At 37.0% G+C, this 18,303-nt stretch overlaps 1 protein-coding gene across 15 annotated transcripts in view; it reads right to left on the bottom strand.

The window, feature by feature from the left end:
• LOC114486744 (tigger transposable element-derived protein 1-like) overlaps positions 1–18,303 on the bottom strand; it is a 570,985-nt gene that overhangs the window by 535,573 nt on the left and 17,109 nt on the right. For 12 of the 15 annotated variants that reach the window (XR_008618082.1, XR_008618086.1, XR_003680991.2 and 9 more), the window contains exon 2: positions 17,839–17,903. The exons of the other annotated variants lie outside the window; for them this stretch is intronic. The gene's annotated coding sequence lies outside the window, so the exon portion shown is untranslated. The remainder of the gene's footprint in view (positions 1–17,838; positions 17,904–18,303) is intronic. 15 annotated transcript variants of the gene reach the window in all.

Genomic DNA, 18,303 nt, shown 5'->3' with positions numbered 1-18,303 from the left:
ACTTGTTTATCCATTAACCAGTTGATGGAAAATTGGATTGTTTCATTTGAGACTATTATGAGTTATAAACATTCACGTACTCTCACAGTTTTTGTATGGACATATGTTTTCATTTCTCATGGGTAAATACCTAGGAAGTAGGACTGCTGGGTCCTATGGTAAGTAAATGCTTATTGTATAAGGCAATGTCAAGTTGTTTTCCGAAGTAGCTGAGCCACTTTGCAATCCCACGAGCGATGTATGAGAGTTCCAATTACTCCACATCTTTATCAACACTTGATGTTGACAGGTTTCTTAATTTTAGTCATTCTACCAAATGTGTAGTAATTTGCTTTTCCCTGATGACTAGTGATGCTATCTTTTCATGTGCTTATTGGTCAAATTCTTATATTCTTTTTTGAAGTATCTGTTCAAATCCTTTGCCTATTTGTATTAGGTTGTTTTTTTTTCTTATTATTGGTTATAAGAGTTTTTTATATATTCTGAATTCAAGCATTTTGTCAGATATATGTTTTGCAAATACCTCCTACCAGTCTGTGATGCCTTTTCATTTTCTTAACTGCGTCATCCATGGAACAAAAGTTTTAAATTTTCATAAAGTCAATTTTGTCAATTGCTTCCTTTTATGATTCTGATTTCTTGTGATCTATTTGAGAACTCTGATTCACCCAAGCTTTTTCAACCTCCGTACTACTGACATTTTGGACCAGATAATTCTTTGTTGTGCAGTTGTCCTGTGCATCATAGGACATTTATCAGCATGTCTGGCCTCTACTCATTAAATACCAATAGCATGCTCCCCACCCTAATTGTGACAATCAAAAATGTGTCCAGACATTGCCAAATGTCCCTTGAAGGACAAGTTGCCCCTGGTTGAGAACCACTGGCCTAACCCAATGTCACAAAGATTTTCTACTATTTTTTTTAGAAGTTTTATAGCTTTAGCTCTTACATTTAGGCTTACAATTCATGTCAAGTTAATTCCTGTGTAAGGTTAATGTAAGAATCAAAATTTCTTTTTTCCAGACAGATAGTCAATTGTTCTAGCACCATTTGTTAAAAAGATTATCCTTTTCCCCATTGGACTACCTTGGCACATTATTCAAAACTCATTTAATCTTATAATGGAGATCTATTACTGAGCTCTCTGTTCTGTTCCATTTCCGTATGTCTATCCTTATGCCAATACCACACAGTCTTGATTATTGTAGCTTTATAATAAATCATGAAATTAGGTAGTCTAAATACCTCATTCTTCTTTTTCAAAAAAGTTTTGGCTAATCTAGGTCCTTTGCCTTTCCATGCATCTTAAAACAAGCTTGTCAATTTCTTTTCTTCTTTAATAAACTTTTTATTTTTGAATAATTTTAGATTTGCAGAAATGTTGCAAAGATAGTATGGAGAGCTCCCATATAACCCCCACCCAGTTTCTGTTTCCAGATTTTACCATCTTACATTACTGCGGTACATCTGTCAAAGCTAAGAAACCAACATTGGTACATTGCTATTAACTAAACTAAACTCTTTATTTCGATTTCACTGGTTTTTCTATGAATATCCTCTTTCTGTTCCAGGATCCAATCTAGAATACCACATTCCTTTCAGTCATCACATTTCCCCTCTCTCTTTTTCTCAGACTTTCCTTGTTTTTCACACATGATCTTAATGGTCTTGAGGAGTACTGGTCAGGTATTCTGTAAAATGTCCCCCAATTTGGTTTATCTAATGATTTTCTCATGATTAGACTGGGGTTATGGTTTTCAAAAAGAATGCCACAGAGGTTAACTGTACTTCTCATCACATAATATCAGGGGAGACCTACTATCCACATGGCATCACTAATGATGTTAACCTTGAAGTCAATTTCCTTTTTAAAAGCCTGCTTTGATTATTATTTATTTATTTATTTATTTATTTATTTAATTTATTTTTGGCTGCGTTGGGTCTTTGTTGCTGTGTGCGGGCTTTCTCTAGTTGTGATGAGCGGGGGCTATTCTTCGTTGCAGTGCATGGGTTTCTCATCGCGGTAGCTTCTCTTGTGGCAGAGCACGGGCTCTAGGCGGCCGGGCTTCAGGAGTTGTGGCTTGCGGGCTCTGGAGCGCAGGCTCAGTAGTTGTGGCACACAGGCTTAGTTGCTCCGCAGCATGTGGGATCTTCCCGGACCAGGGCTCGAACCTGTATCCCCTGCATTGGCAGGTGGATTCTTAACCACTGCGCCACCAGGGAAGCCCGCCTGCTTTGATTTTGATTGGGATTGCAATGACTCCACATGCCAATTTGGGGAGAGTTACCATCTTAACGACGTGGAGTTTTCCAACCCATGGACATGGTTTATCTCTTTACTGATTTAGGTCTTCTTTAATTTCTCTCACCTCCTCTAAGAATGTATTTCTTACCAGGATCTGCCCGCTTCTGTTCATTGCCCTGTGCCTTCAAGTAGCTATATTATTATTATTATTATTATTACTCACATGTTCCAGAGTCTACAGTTGTTAACCGGAATAAGGTCAGTTCAGTAAGATCTAACTCAGCCATTACTGAAAACAGAGCCCAACAATGCCTCAAATACTTTTTAAAGGTAGACAGGGAAAAGTAGACAGACAAATTTATATTATTAGCCTTAAAATACCCTTATAATAGAGTCATAATCACAATCTGTGCTGACCCAACCTGCAATCTTAAAGATCACCAACAATCAATAGATAGTTTGTGATCATGAAACAGACTTTTTCTCTGAGGCAAATGAATTTGACTATATGAAATTGATGGCTTTATACTTGGTTGAAATTTCAAATCCTAAAAGATCAAACATGGGAGAATAATATTAAAATCTTGGTAAAATTATTCAATGCCGCCCACACTGTGGTAGAATGGGCATAACTCTGTAGAGTAATATATTTTTAATGGGAATACAGTCTGGTTAACTCTTTTGGAACACAAAAAGCATTAAAATTGTTATCTTTGACCTAGTAATTCCACTTCTGACACTCTACCCAATGAAAACAATGCTAAATAGAGTCAGACGGAAGAGTGACCCTTATACAAATATTTTCGCTAAAACATTTTTTATAATGTAAAAAGAATGATACTACTTAAATGTCCAATAGGAAAAGAAATCATTATATTCACACAGCCATTTAATAATGATGTTTATGCAATTATTCTACAACAAAGGAGGCAAAAATATACAATGGAGAAAAGAGAGTCTCTTCAACAAGTGTGCTAGGAAAACTGGACAGCTACATGTAAAACAATGAGATTAGAATATTTCCTCACAGCATGTACAAAAATAAACTCAAAATGGATTAAACACCTAAATATAAGACCTGAAACCATGAAACTCCTAGAAGAGAACATGAGCAGAACACTCTGACATAAATCATAGCAATATTTTTTTGGATCTGTCTTCTAAGGCAAAAGAAATAAAAGCAAAAATAAACAAATGGGACCTAATTAAACTTAAAAGCTTTTGCACAGCAAAAGAAACCACTGACAAAATGAAAAGACAACCTACAGAATGGGAGAAAATATTTGCAAATGATATAACTGACAAGGGGTTAATATCCAAAATATACAAACAGCTCATACAACTCAATATGAAAAAAACAAACAACCCAATCAAAAAATGAGCAGAAGACCTGAATAGACATTTTTCCAAATAAGATGTACAGATGGCTAATAGGCACACAAAAAGATGCTCAACATTACTAATTATTAGAAAATGCAAATCAAAACAACAATGAGATATCACCTCACACCTGTCAGAATGGCAATCACTGAAAAGTCTACAAAAAACAAATGTTGGAAAGGATGTGGAGAAAAGGGGACTCTTGGACACTGTTGATGGGAATGTAAATTGGTGCAGCCACTATGGAAAACAATATGGAGGTTCTAAAAACTATAAATAGAACTACCATATGACCCAGCAATTACACTCCTGGGTATAGATCCAGAAAAAAAAAAAAATTAATTCAAAAAGATACATGCACCCCAATGTTCACAGCAGCATTATTTGCAACAGCCATGATACAAAAGCAGCCCAAGTGCCCGTCAACAGACAAACGAATAAAGGAGATGTGGTATATAAATATACAATGAAATATTAGCCATAAAAAAGAATGAAATTCTGCCATTTGCCACAACATGGATGGACCTAGAGAATATCATGCTTATTTAGTGCAATAAGTCAGAAAGAGACAGATACTATATCACTTATATGTGGAATCTAAAAAATAATAAATGAATGCATATGCAAAACAGAAACAGACTCAACAGGTATGGAGAACAAATGAGTGGTTACCAGTGGGGAGAGAAAAGAGGATGGGGCAAATTAGGGGTATGGGATTAAAAGACACAAACTACTATGTATAAGATAGATAAGAAACAAGGATATATTGTATAGCACAAGGAATTATAACCATTAACCTGTAATAACTTTAAATGGAGTATAATCTATAAAAATATTGAATCACTATGCTGTACACCTGAAATTAATACAGTATTGTAAATCAACTATACTTCAAAAATTAATTAATTAATTAATTAAAAATGATTTTATGAAAAGCTTTCAGTATTATAATATTAAGCATATGTATATGCTGTATGAGTTCAACTCTATTTTTTTTTAAGCATAGAACAAAAGACTAGAAGTTAATATGCCATAATTTTAATGGTGGATAGTGAGACTAGTAGTTTTCTTCTTCTTCTTCCTATTTGCTATTTTTTAATAGTGAGACAAGAAAACAACAAAAATTTTTTCAATTAAAAATAATTTACCTTATTATTGAATTTCTGAGCTGGAAAAAACTTTAGAAAACTAGTTGACCCCCTGTACTTCATTGATAAGAAAATTTCCTTATCAATAGGAGGCACAGAGAGTTTAAAATATTTGTCTAAGTACGCAAAGTGAGTTGGTAGTACTCTAAAACTGATTGTCTTCTGACTCTTTGGATATGATATCACATTCTGGTCATTTTTGTTGTGTCCCAGCCTCCATTTCTAGGGTTAAGGGGATGGTATGGTTCACATGAGCAATATTTAATTAAAACAATTTAAAATTTATTAAATAAAACACCTCAAACAAGGTTAATTTTAATATAAATGCTCTAGAACCTGGGAAATGGAAGGAATTTTAGAGTTGTTTTTCCAATGACTATTTCAAATGCTAAGTAAAAGTGGAGTTTTATCCTAGAAAGCTTTTTAGTTTTGAGATTTAAGATACCTAACAAAGAACCTATATTATATTTATTTATTAAAAGCTCATCATTCCCTTGTTAGAGTTACTACTGTTTGTTTGCAATTGCCCAAACAGAAATGACAGGGTACAATGTGATCTTATAAATCAGGACTTTCTGTTATTAACTGGTTCACCTTTACTGTTCAGCTCTCATTAACTAAATGATACTGGGCCAGAATTACTAATAATTATCTACTAAATCATACATTGGACATAACAACTTTTAACTTTGTTTCAAATATCCCAAACAATTTTTCCTGAAGTCTTTCTAAATATAAAAACAAAATTTTAGTTTAACATTTCATACCATTGGAAGATAATCCAAAGGGAATGTATAAGGTTAGCAAAGTGTTTATCTTATCAAAAGTTGTCTGGTCTCTTTGGGTTACTGTTTGGATTCCAGCTAATCAGGCCTATTTACTAGTTTAAGAACTTTCAGCAATTAACAGTATTCAAACAGCACCAATCTGCTATATTATTTCAGCTGGAAAAACAGCTATATGAACCAATACAGTTTCCTTACTAAAAATAAGTGATAACACTTTCTACTCACTGAGGAGTTAGTTTTTAAGTATGTCACACTGTCACACTGCATAACAAAACCAAAGAGTGTGAAATATCTCAATAATAAAAAACCCAAAAGACATGCCATGTTTTCAGATTTTAAAAAATAATAAAGTAATTTTGCCAACAAAAACATCATTGCAGGAAGACAAAACAAATACAAAGTGAATTTAAGAGGTAAGCTGTGGTCCCTTTGCCTTCAAGAACTACTAACTTTCCTTGTTTGTAAGACTGCTTGGCTTTATTAGCAATTTTTAACAGACAGTAGCTCAAATCAACAATTCATTTGCTCTTCAGACTTTGACACTTCCCCAGCTGCTAGGCCTGTGCTTAACTAAACAAGTACAGTAGTGCAAGTAGAACATTTATGTAACACAGAAACTATAAATGTTATTTGAGAAACAAAGAGGCCTACTCATTCTAGAAGATATGACAAAGGGCTAAGAGCATTACATTTTCAAACAGATTTAGAACTCCTGTGAGTAATATATCTCTTAAACTTGTTGTAGTTAAAAGCATCATATCATTTGTTTACTGAAAATAAAATATCCTTTCTTTTCTCTAAATAATTTTTTAAAATTCATTTAGCATCTATCTGGTGTTAGACACTCTACTAAGAACTTTACATGTATTCTTTCATTTAATCCTTGAAACAATCTCATGAGGTGTAGATACTAACATTTATCTTAATTTTTTTTTTCTTTTTCTTTTTTTTTTTTTTTGCGGTACACGGGCCTCTCACTGCTGTGGCCTCTCCCGTCAAGGAGCACAGGCTCCGGACCCGCGGGCCCAGCGGCCATGGCTCACGGGCCCAGCTGCTCCGCGGCATGTGGGATCCTCCCGGACAGGGGCACGAACCCGTGTCCCCTGCATCGGCAGGCGGACTCCCAACCACTGTGCCACCAGGGAAGCCCTATCTTAATTTTGTAAATGGAGAAACTGAGACTTAAGGTCACTCAACTATTAAATACTGGAACATGGTTTGAACTCATGAGGTCTGACTTCAGAGCCTGTGCTCTTACCCACTGTGGGCAAATCAAAATGACACTAAAGAATTTTTGGAATAGAAGATATATCAAAATACCTGAAATAAACATTACTGATAATAAAATCATAAAACACATCCTATCTATGGCCTTTCTTTTCCTGCTGACAGATACTTAGTGACTTCCCTTACCAGTGCTAATTTTTTCTTCCCCCTCTGCCCCTTCTTCTTCCATAACACACATGTATGCATGCACACACTCACACATTTACACACACACACACACACAGTTTCACTAATAGTACCTGTGGTACCTAAAAATAGGGCAGGAAAAAGGTAATGTTCTGCTTCAAAAAATGGACTAAATGCTAAGTGGGCCTCAGAGCTTGTGGGGTAGGGAGAGGAAGAGAGATCCTTATTTGAACAATCGATTAGCTGTTCCCACTTGTTTGTTTACTTCTGGGTAAACTCATTTACAGGTATATAGGAACAAGAAAAAAAATCTCCACAGAAGAGCTGGTTCCTGGATTTCCTTCACTTCTCTGTTCAAGCCAGAAGGCCTGCTGTTTACCTGACAGAAACAAATGTAGTGGGTTTTCCAGAACAGAATTAAAAATGAATTTTCTCTAAATAAACTTAGCTCTTAGTGAAGCATATCCTGTAGGCTATCATTTTGCAGTCTAAAGAACTTTCTGTGATGAAGGAAATGTTTAACATCTCAGTCTGATACAGTAGCCATTAGCCACATGTGACTGCTGAGCACTTGAAAGGTGGCTAGTGGGACTTGGAAACAAACTGTTTAACTTTCTCATTTTAAACAATCACCTATAGCTAATGACTATCATTTGGACAGAATAGCTCTAGACTCATCTCAATAACTACCATTCACTGAGTATCTACTATGTGCTACAAAGCTACATTTGAGGAAGGTACAATTTTGTCCCCATTTTACAGATAAGGAAATTGAAGCTAAGAGAGAATAAGTGACTTACTCATGGCTTTACAACTAAGTGGTAAATTCTGGATTTTCCAGCCATGTCTGTCCCTCTCAAGGCCTGATGCTTTCACTACCAATTGTTCTCAACACTGGCTGGATATTCGCTGGTGTGCTTTTAAAAAATACTCATCCCTAAGTCCCATAACCCAGTAATTTCTATTTAATTTGTCAGGGGCAGGGCTCAGGCACATGCATACCTCTGAAACTTCCACTGTGCAACACCACTGGTGTGACCAAGGCCTCCTGCTAGTGGAAAACAATTTCCAAAAGGGAGCTGCGATGAAATTCTACCTTTACCTCTTGTCTTAGGCATGGTTAACAGTTTAATGCTAAAAAGCGTCCTACTCCTTCCTTTTGCAGATCAAAGTTAATGACTAAAAGCAGTTACTCTGAGCTAGGGTGAGGTCATACAGCTGGTGCTTTGATGGAGCTGAGACCAGGGCCCAGGTATGGGTTTATATGTAAATGCTGCAGCTTTTGGTGCCACAGGGAGAGCAAACAAGCAAAGGTCAGGAAAGCTCAGCTAAGGGATTTAAAGCCCCATTCAGCAACACAGAAGCCCAATGACAGACAAAGGCTGGAAGTGCACAGCATTTGACTATTTCTAGTGCTGGGAAGGCTTGGCTCTTCCAGACTTGTCAGCTTCACCTTCTCCATCCCCTCTTTCTACTGCTCCAAAGTCCTCAGGAGTGGTCCAAGGGCCTCTATGCAGCATTTTTCACTCTGCCAAGGTTGGTTCTTCTTTTTTTTTTGTATTGAGATATAATTGACATATAACGTTGTATTAGTTCCAGGTGTACAACATGATACAATATTTGTATATTGCAAAATGACCACCACAATAAGCATAGTTAACATAGTTACAAAAATTTTTTTCTTGTGATACGATGAACTGTCAACATTATATTGAACAGAGGTAACCTTACCCTTGCACATAGTAGGTGCTTAAAATTATAACTGTGAAATTAATGAAAGCAGATTTTGGAATTCCAGAGGCAGATTACTCAGCTTCTGGATGGGTTCAGATATCTGAATATGTGTTTGGTAAATAACTTTTTAAAAAATCAAATCAAAAAGTCCCTTCAGAACCTTTGCATGTGACTCACAAAAGTAGGTAGAGAAGATGACGTCAGTCTCCAGGGAAGGATTACAGGCATATCTCCTTTTATTGTACTTTGCAGATATTGTATTTTACAGAAATTGGAGGTTTGTGGCAACTCTGTGTCACACAAGTCTATTGGTGCCATCTTTCCAACAGCATTTGCTCACTTCACACTTCTGTCACATTTTGGTAATTCTCAAAATATTTCAAATTTTTCATTATTATTACAATTGTTTTGGTGATCTGTAATCAGTGATCTTAGATGTTACTACTGTAATTATTTGGGGGCATCATAAACCATGCCCACTTAAGATGGCAAACCTAACCGACAAATGTTGTGTGTGTTCTGACTGTTCCACTTACCCAATCTCTCTCCCTGTCCTCAGGCCTCCCTATTTCCTAAGACACAATGATATTGAAATTAGGCCAATTAATAACCATACAATGGCCTCTAAGGGTTCAGGTGAAAGGAAGAGTTAAACATCTCTCACTTTAAATCAAAAGCTAGAAATGATTATGCTTAGTGAAGAAGGCATGTTGCAAGCTGAGATATGCTGAAGGCTGGGCCTTTTGTGCCAAACAGCCAAGTTGTGAATGCAAAGGAAAAGTTCTTTAAGGAAATTAAAAATGCTACTCCAAGGAACACACAAGTGATAAGAGAGCAAAACAACCTTTTTGCTGATATGGAGACAGCTTTAGTAGTCTGGATAGATTAAACCAGCCACAACATTCCCTTAAGCCAGCAGACCCCAACCTTTTTGGCACCAGGGACCAGTTTCGTGGAAGACGATTTTTCCATGCATGGAGGTGGCAGGGTGGTGGCGGGGGATGTGATGGTTCGGGTGGTAATGCGAGCGATGGGGAGCGGCAGATGAAGCTTTGCTTGCTCGCCCACTGCTCACCTCCTGCTGTGCGGCCCGTTTCTAACAGGCTGTGGACCAGTAACAGTCCATGGCCCGGGGCTTGGGGACCCCTGCCTTAAGCCAAACCTTAACCCAGAGCAAGGCCCTAACTCTCTTCAATTCTATGAAGGCTGCGAGAGGTGAGGAAGCTGCTGAAGCAAAGTTTCAAGCTAGCAGAGGTGGGTTCATGAGGTTTAAAAAAAAAGTCATCTCCATAACACCAAAGTGCAAGGTGAAGCAGCAAGTGCTGATGTAGAAGCTGCAGCAAATTATCCAGAGAATCTAGCTAAGAACATTAATGATGACTACACTGAACACCCTTCTAGTGGAAGAAGATGCCACGTAGGACTTTCATAGCCAGAGAGGAAAAGTCAATGCCTGGCTTTAAATTTTCAAAGGACTCTCTTGTTAGGGGCCAAAAAAGCTGGTGGCTTGAAGTTGAAGCCAATGTTTACTTATCATTCCAAAAATCCTAGGGCCCTTAAGAATTATGCTAAATCTACTCTACCTGTGCTCTATAAAGGGAACAACAAAGCCTGGATGAAAGTATATTTGTTGACAACATGGTTTATTGAATATTTTATGTCCACTTTGAGGCCTACTACTCAGAAAATAAAAGATTCCTTTCAAAATATTACTGCTCATTGACATCTGGTCACCCAAGAACTCTGATGGAGATGTACTACGAAATTCATGCTGTTTTCTTGCCTGTTAATACATCCATTCTTCAGCCCATGGATCAAGAAGTAGTTTTGACTTTCAAGTCTTATTATTTAAGAACACTTTATAAGGCTACAGTTACCATAGATAGTGATTCCTGTGATGAATCTGGGCAAAGTAAACTGAAAACCTTATGGAAAGAATTCACCATTCTAGATGCCATTAAGAACATTAGTACTTTATGGGAAAAGTCAAAATATCACCTTAATAGGAGTTTGGAAGAAGTTGATTCCAACCTCCATAAATGATTTTGAGGGGTTCAAGACTTCAGTGCAGAAAGTAACTGCAGATGTGGTGAAAATAGTAAGAGAACTAGGATTAGAATTAGAGCCTGAAGATGTGACTGAATTGTTGCAGTCTCATGAAAAAAAACTTGAACAGATGAGGAGTTGCTTCTTATGGATGGGCAAAGAAAGTGGTTTCTTTTTTTTTTTGGTATTTTGGCCACTCTGTGCAGCATGTGGAATGGTTCTCTAACCAGGGGTCAAATCTGGGACTCCACAGTGAAAGCACTGAATCCTAACCACTAGGCCTCCAGGGAACTTCTCCAAGAAAGTGGTTTCTTGAGATGGATTCTACTCCTGGTAGGAGTAGGTTCTGTGGTAGAAGCAGGTTTGGTAGAAGAAGATGCTGAGAAAATTGCTGAAATGACAACAAAGAATTTAAAATATTACATAAACTTAGTTGATAAAGCAGAGGCAGGGTTTGAGAGGATTGACTCCAGTTTTGAAAAAGTTCCACTGTGGGTAAAATGCTATTGAACAGCATTGCAATCTATAGAGAACTCATTTGTGAAAGGAAGAGTCAACTGATGTGGCACACTTCATTGCTGTCTTACCTTAAGACTGGCATCAATATCAAGGTAAGACCCTCCACCAGCAAAAAGATTACAACTTGCTGAAGGCTCAGATGATGGTTAGTATTTTTTAGAAATACAGTATTTTAATTTTTATTATTTTTTAAAATAAATTTATTTATTTATTTATTTTTGGCTGTGTTGAGTCTTCATTGTTGTGCATGGACTTTCTCTAGTTGCAGCTAGTGGGGGCTGCTCTTCATTGCGGTGCACGGGCTTCTCATTGCTGTGGCTTCTCTTGTTGCGGAGCACGGGCTCTAGGTGCATGGGCTTCAGTAGTTGTGGCTCGCAGGCTCAGTAGTTGTGGCTCGCAGTCTCTAGAGCTCAGGCTCAGTAGCTGTGGAGCACGGGCTCAGTTGCTCCGTGGCATGTGGGATCTTCCCAGACCAGGGCTCGAACCCATGTCCCCTGCATTGGCAGGCGGATTCTTAACCACTGAGCCACCAGGGAAGTCCAGAGATACAGTATTTTTAAATTAAGGTATGTACCTTGTTTTTTTAGACTTAATACTATTGCACACTTAATAGCCTACAATATAGTGTAAACACAATGTTTACATGCACTGGGAAACCAAAAAATTCGTGTGACTTGCTTTATTGTGATAGTCTCTTCATTGTGGTGATCTGGAACCAAACCTGTGAAATCTCTTAGGCATGCCTGTATTTTTTGTTTCAGGGGTTGTAAAGCCTTGAAAGTGATAAAATAAGAAGAGAAAATGAGAATATTGACCAAAAGTTGAACAGAGGAATTTATACCAGACTCATACGTACTCCAAGAGTCCTAATAAGCACTGGAAACCTGCATTTATCCTTGTCTTGGGCTAGGAGACCACTAAATTGCGTTCTGGGGGTTGAAAAGAAAGTCAACAATGCAAAGGAAACTGCCACAAAAATAGAAAATGCTGCTGTAAACATTACTTTTCAGGCTAGCCAAGTATGCCTCTCTCTCCTACAATAAAGAAATAACAAATAAAAATAATTCGTGGTTTAAATTATCCTTAGGAATGGTGCGTGGCTATAAAATGCACTATGGAAATCATCTCTTCATTCAGGAACTCAGCACAGCTGTGCCAATAAGGAGGCTGTGTATGTTCTGAAGCTAAATGAAATTGTGTTCTAAGAATCTGCCTTTAGAACTAACAGCTCTGAAAGCGATAAGCAAAACAATCTCAAGGATTATTGTAGCAAATGGCTTCAAATAGAAACATCTAGTCTGTAGGCAAGTGCCTTTTAGAAGGCAGGACTTGAATTCTCTTGAGACAATAACACAAGTCATTCCTGTGGCCTGCTGCTTACAAAAGTCACAAAACATAGGTTTTTTGAGCTACAGCTACAGATTCAAAAATTAGTCCCAGTAGATTTTGCTTTAGTAGTATAAAAAGTAAAACACCCCAAAGAGAGCAGAAAGAATTAGCTAAGGATGTTAGAGATGTGAAAGAAGATAATGGTAGAAAAAAGCCACTTCAAACATCTCCAGACTTGAATTATAAGCCAAGGTTTCTTTTGAATCTTACATCTACCTCACTCCCTGTCCCCACTCCAGGCCTTTTCCCCCACTTTCTTAAATAGTAATATATGCCCAAGGCTTAAAAATAACACAAAAGTATGTAAAATAAAGTGTTAAAATCTTATAACCGCTATCTACCCTCAATCCTATTCCAAATACCTAGAACTTTAAAAAAATCATTGTCTAGCTCATAAAAAGTTAAAGGAACACTGTGTCCGGTGTGTAGTGAGTCTGTTTCTCCAGCCTCAGATTTTCTATTAGGGGCCAGTTGTATAAGCTAGAAAACAGGAGACAAAGAATCAAAAGATGGAGGCTGTACTCCTCACTTCTTCCCAACCATTTTTACGCCTTTGAGCAAAGCACTTCCCTCCCTGGGATGCTTTTCCCTGTCTGGAAAATAAGGAAGGTGAAAACGCTGGTTCTTGGTTCACTTTGAACTCAAACCTTCTGTACCAGCACTGTCTAACAGAAACACAAATGAGCTACAAATGTGAGCCACGTTAGTAATTTTAACTTTTTTAATAACCACATTTAAAAAGTAAAAAGAAACAGGTGAAGGTAATTTTAATAATTGTATCCCAATACAGTCAAAATATTATCATCTCAACATGTAATCAATATTAAAACATTAACATTTTAACAATAACATTAACAGTTTACATTCTCTTTTTCAAACTTAGCCTTCAAAATCTAGTGTGGGGCTTCCCTGCTGGCGCAGTGGTTGAGAGTCCGCCTGCCGATGCAGGGGACACGGGTTCGTGCCCCGGTCCAGGAGGATCCCACATGCCCCGGAGCGGCTGGGCCCGTGAGCCATGGCCGCTGAGCCTGCGCGTCCGGAGCCTGTGCTCCGCAACGGGAGAGGCCACAACAGTGAGAGGCCCGCATACCACAAAAAAAAAAAAAAATCTAGTGTGTATTTGACAAAAGACATCTCCATTCAGATTAACTACATTTCAAGTGCTCAGAAGCCACATGTGGATAATTGCTACTGTTTGAGCAGCACAGTTTTATATCAGTGCTGGACGTTATTTGAAAAAAGCTCTATTTCAGTGAGTGGCTCACTTCTGCATCTCTATACTTGATTGCCTCTGTTGCCAACAAAACATTATTATTGATTATCATTTGTTGGCAATATCTAATTATCAACGAAAAAGTATTCAACCTACCTAGACTACACATAGAGTTTCAGTATCAGAGCTTTGACTAATTCTAGTGCTGTTTCCCTATAATACATTTTGTCTTCAAGGGAATTTTTCTTGCCTGACTAAGTCATTCCTATTGAATTTTAGATCACTTACCCTGAGCTTCACAGAACAATTAGGATACAGTATCATTGTTAATTAACAATTTGAAAAGTATCCTATGCTTTTAAATCACTCATTTGTATCCTATCAATAATGTTCTCCACCTCTCAATCCTCTTACTAAAAAAATACCTAACATATTATAAAGCATATAGCATTACCAAGCAATGAAAGTCTAGCAAGTGAAATATCACTTAAACATTGTACTGTTTATTAATAAATTCAACAAATAACACTTGATTACCTTCCATAGGCCAAGACCTGTGCTTGGTTTTGAGGATTCCTACCTTGGTGGTTTAATTTCAAAGATGCCATCAGAGTAGTCCATTATCAGAGGCTTTGGAATTTATGTATTGGGGTAAGAGTGTAGGTTTGTATTCTATGGTATCTTTTCCTACAGACAAGCCTTCCCCCACTCCCACCCCCACCCCAGCCAAGTCAGACACATTTTTAAATAGAACCCTTTCTATCTCTCCAAGTCTATTCTGCCTATAAAACAAAATATGCTGAAATATACTGTATACCACCTTGGGTGTGTGCTATAAATTTAAAAGTACTACATATTCATTGTAAAAGAAAATATTCAAACAACTCAGAAGTATATAAAGTAAAAAGTGAAAATTCTCCCCTCTCTTAATGCATTATTCCCAGGTGCATCCCTCAGAGGTGACCATATAGAGAATTTTACGAATATCATCCCAGAACTCTCCAAGCATGTATAAATATGTATACACATATGTATACACAGACATATACATATGCAAATTTTGAGAAAGTATTTTTAAAGTAACACATGATTATGAAGAAAATGCAAATAATACAGAAGCATATAAAAATAGAATGATCATATGCACATAGAATATTTGAGGGAGTATTTTAAAACAAAGTAACACATGATTATGGAGAAAATGCAAATTATGGTAAAAAGCAAGTTGTAAAATACAAAGTAAAAATTTCCCTATCACACAGTCCCACTACCCAAACATGGGAATAAAAAATGCCCATAGTTCTTTCTGTGTGTGTTCCCTTTGTGAAATTTTCTATGAATACACAACAATACACATACATATACACACACATATGCATCTATATGCCCAATATACACTTGAATATATATAAAATATATATATGCTTAATGTAGATATGAAATAGGTTCTTATTATGAAATCAGTATATACGTAGATAAGTATACAAAACAACAAAGTGAACCCCCTTGCAATCACCACCCAGATGGAAAAGTAAAACATTGCCAGCCTCTTGGAAGCCCTCTTTATGACTCTTAATCACTACCTTCTCCCACCTTCCATTTCAAAGACTTCCACTATCCTGACTTCTAGGGTAATCAATTCCTTGTTTTTCTTTTTAATTTTACCACCTTAGCACACATCATTAAGGACTATAACTTTTCTATAACTATAACTTTTCCTATTTTCAGATTTTTAAATAAATGAAGTCATACCATATGTATTCTTTTGTGTCTTTTTTGTTTGCAATATTTATTTATTTTTAGATTAATACATCTTGGGAATCTTAGTCAATATATAGAGAATTACCTCATCCTTTTAATTCCATGATATAGAATTGAACAAATGGCCTGATAAATACCATATTATTTTCACTCTTTTTGGTCATTATGAATAACGTTATAAATAACACATTGGGCATTCATTTTCACAAATCAACTACTTTAACTCAAAAAGTAATCTTACTGTTAATATAAAATGAAATGAGGTGGCATGTTAATTATTTCAGAATTCTTGAACAAATTTCAGTTCCAATACAACAAAATTTTAACAAGGATGATCCTGTCTCCTAAATTCTAGACCGCTTTCCAAAACTTACATTTTGCTTAGAGTACATTGGTGTTGTGTTTTTCAAAGTTTAGTCCTAAATTGCTATCACCACAATTACTGAAGGATCTTATTAAAATGCACATTTCCCAGCACTCAATATCTTTGGAGATGGGCCTGATAAATTAGTTAAGATACAGTCTAAACTGCTATAACCAAGAGACTACAAAATATAGTGGTACCAACAAGATAGAAGTTTACGTCCTTCTCATTTAACAGTTCAGTACAGCACAGGCTGACCAATGTTGAGAAGGCAGCTCTATTCCACAAAGCTGTCCAGGGAATCAAATTAATGCTGTCTTGTTACTCTGCCAATCTTTGGGACATGGCCTTGCTTGTATGGTAGAAGCTGGTGCCTGACCACATTCTCAGCAGAGGGAAGGGAAAAGCAAGGAAGTAGAGGGCAAGCAATTTGTCAGGAAGTGCGGAAGTTGTGCACATTCCATTCCCAGAAAAATATGGCCACAGCTAGTTACAAGGCAAGCTGGGAATAGGTGGCTTCTGGCTCTACTGACCACGTGCCTTCCTAACACTGGAAGTGGCAGGGTTTAATTACTAAGAGGAAGAAGAGGATGGATATTGGGGGGAGGTGCAATTAGTCTCTGCAGCACCTGGAAACCTACTTTGTTAGGTGCTCCAAGTCCTCTGTCCTCAAGGTGTGACCGGTCACTGGGCTGGAGAAATGCTCTTTTATATTTGGTTTAACGTCACCTCTCCCAAGTACCCCTGGAACTTCGTGAGCTATCTACACTTACTAAGAAAACCAGGAATCGGTTTTAAAAAAAAAAAAAAAAGCTAATATCAATAAAGTGCTAATTATATACCAAGAACTTTACATGAATTACTTCATTTAATCATTACAACAAGTTTAAGGTACTGTTTACTACCCCCACCCCCACCCCCGATTACAGATAAGGAAACTATGACTTAGGGAAGTTCCTTGACCAAGCTGTACAATTAGTCTATAATTAGTAAGGGTTGGGACTTGAACCCAGAGCCTATGTGCTTAACCTTAGTCTGTACAGTGAAGCATTACATTTAAAAGAACATCTATCCTTTAAAATCTATATATGTTCAATATAAAATTTACTGATGTTAATAGTTTTGACAGAAAGAAGCAAAATTTGGGGCAATTGTTGGGAGATGATACCCAAGGCTGGCCCAGTCCTAATATTAATGATATTATTAATTGACACTGAGCATTTATACTTTGTAAGGCACTGTTCTAAGTGCTTCACCCTTGTAAGGACCCTGAGTTAGGCCCTCTAATCAATCATCTTCAGTTTACAGATAAGGAAACTTGGGGCATAGAGATGTTAAGTCACTTGGCCAAGGTCACACGGCTGATAAGAGTAATATGCTTAACCACTAGCCTATACCACCAAAATGCAAAGAGAAGCAGGAATAGTCTCTTGGGACTGCTGATAATTATGAGTCATATTTACCAAAGTTCTGATACATATTGCCTTTTTTACAGGGTATTTCTTAGGTAACAAGTTTTATGTGTGAAGTAGGAGGCTGTCTGACACACAGATAAGGCAATTAGCAAGTCCTCTGAACATTATGATGACAAACATCTTACTTCATCATTATCAATTAATTTTTATCAACTTCTATACTAAGTTCTGGAGCTCAGCTGGGTGTATCTGGTTCTTATTTTCATCATGGCCCCTTTAAGTAAAATGATTCTCCCAAATTTGCATTTGACTTTGGTCATGAAAGGCACACTCCAGGATGAGTGGATGGTACTAGGACAAGGAATGTTATATTTCCCTCCAATGACCAGTGTTATTTTTGCTCCCTAAGCTTCATCTTACCTCATTGCTTCAGTGAACTTGGAACTGCCACCTCATGGTTTGCTGCATTCTAGAGACAATTCTCACTATAAGAAAAGAATAGGCATTATGATTATATGAATTATTGAGAATTTCCAGTGTACTGTATACACCTTTGGGGGGCATGAATTAAAGGGGTAGCATGAAGAAGTTTCTCTGTGGTGAGAGAACAGTTCCTTATCTTGATTATGGTGGTAGGTACACAGATGTATATACATGGAATGAAATTGCATCCCGTACACACACACACAAACACACACACACATGAAAATGTATGCAAGTATAAAGTGATGAAAATGGAATCAAGTTTGTAGTATAGTTAACATTATTATACAATGTCAATTTCCTGGTTTTGATATTATATTATAATCTTATTACCTATTGTATTACATACAAGATGTCACCACTGGGAATTGGGTGAAGGGTAGGTAGGAGTCTGTGAACTAT

Source organism: Physeter macrocephalus, chromosome 8, assembly GCF_002837175.3.
Source record: "Physeter macrocephalus isolate SW-GA chromosome 8, ASM283717v5, whole genome shotgun sequence".
In the NCBI taxonomy this organism is placed as follows: domain Eukaryota; kingdom Metazoa; phylum Chordata; class Mammalia; order Artiodactyla; family Physeteridae; genus Physeter; species Physeter macrocephalus.
The sequence above is the reverse complement of the archived record's forward strand: the minus strand, read 5'-3'. Positions and strand labels throughout refer to the sequence as shown.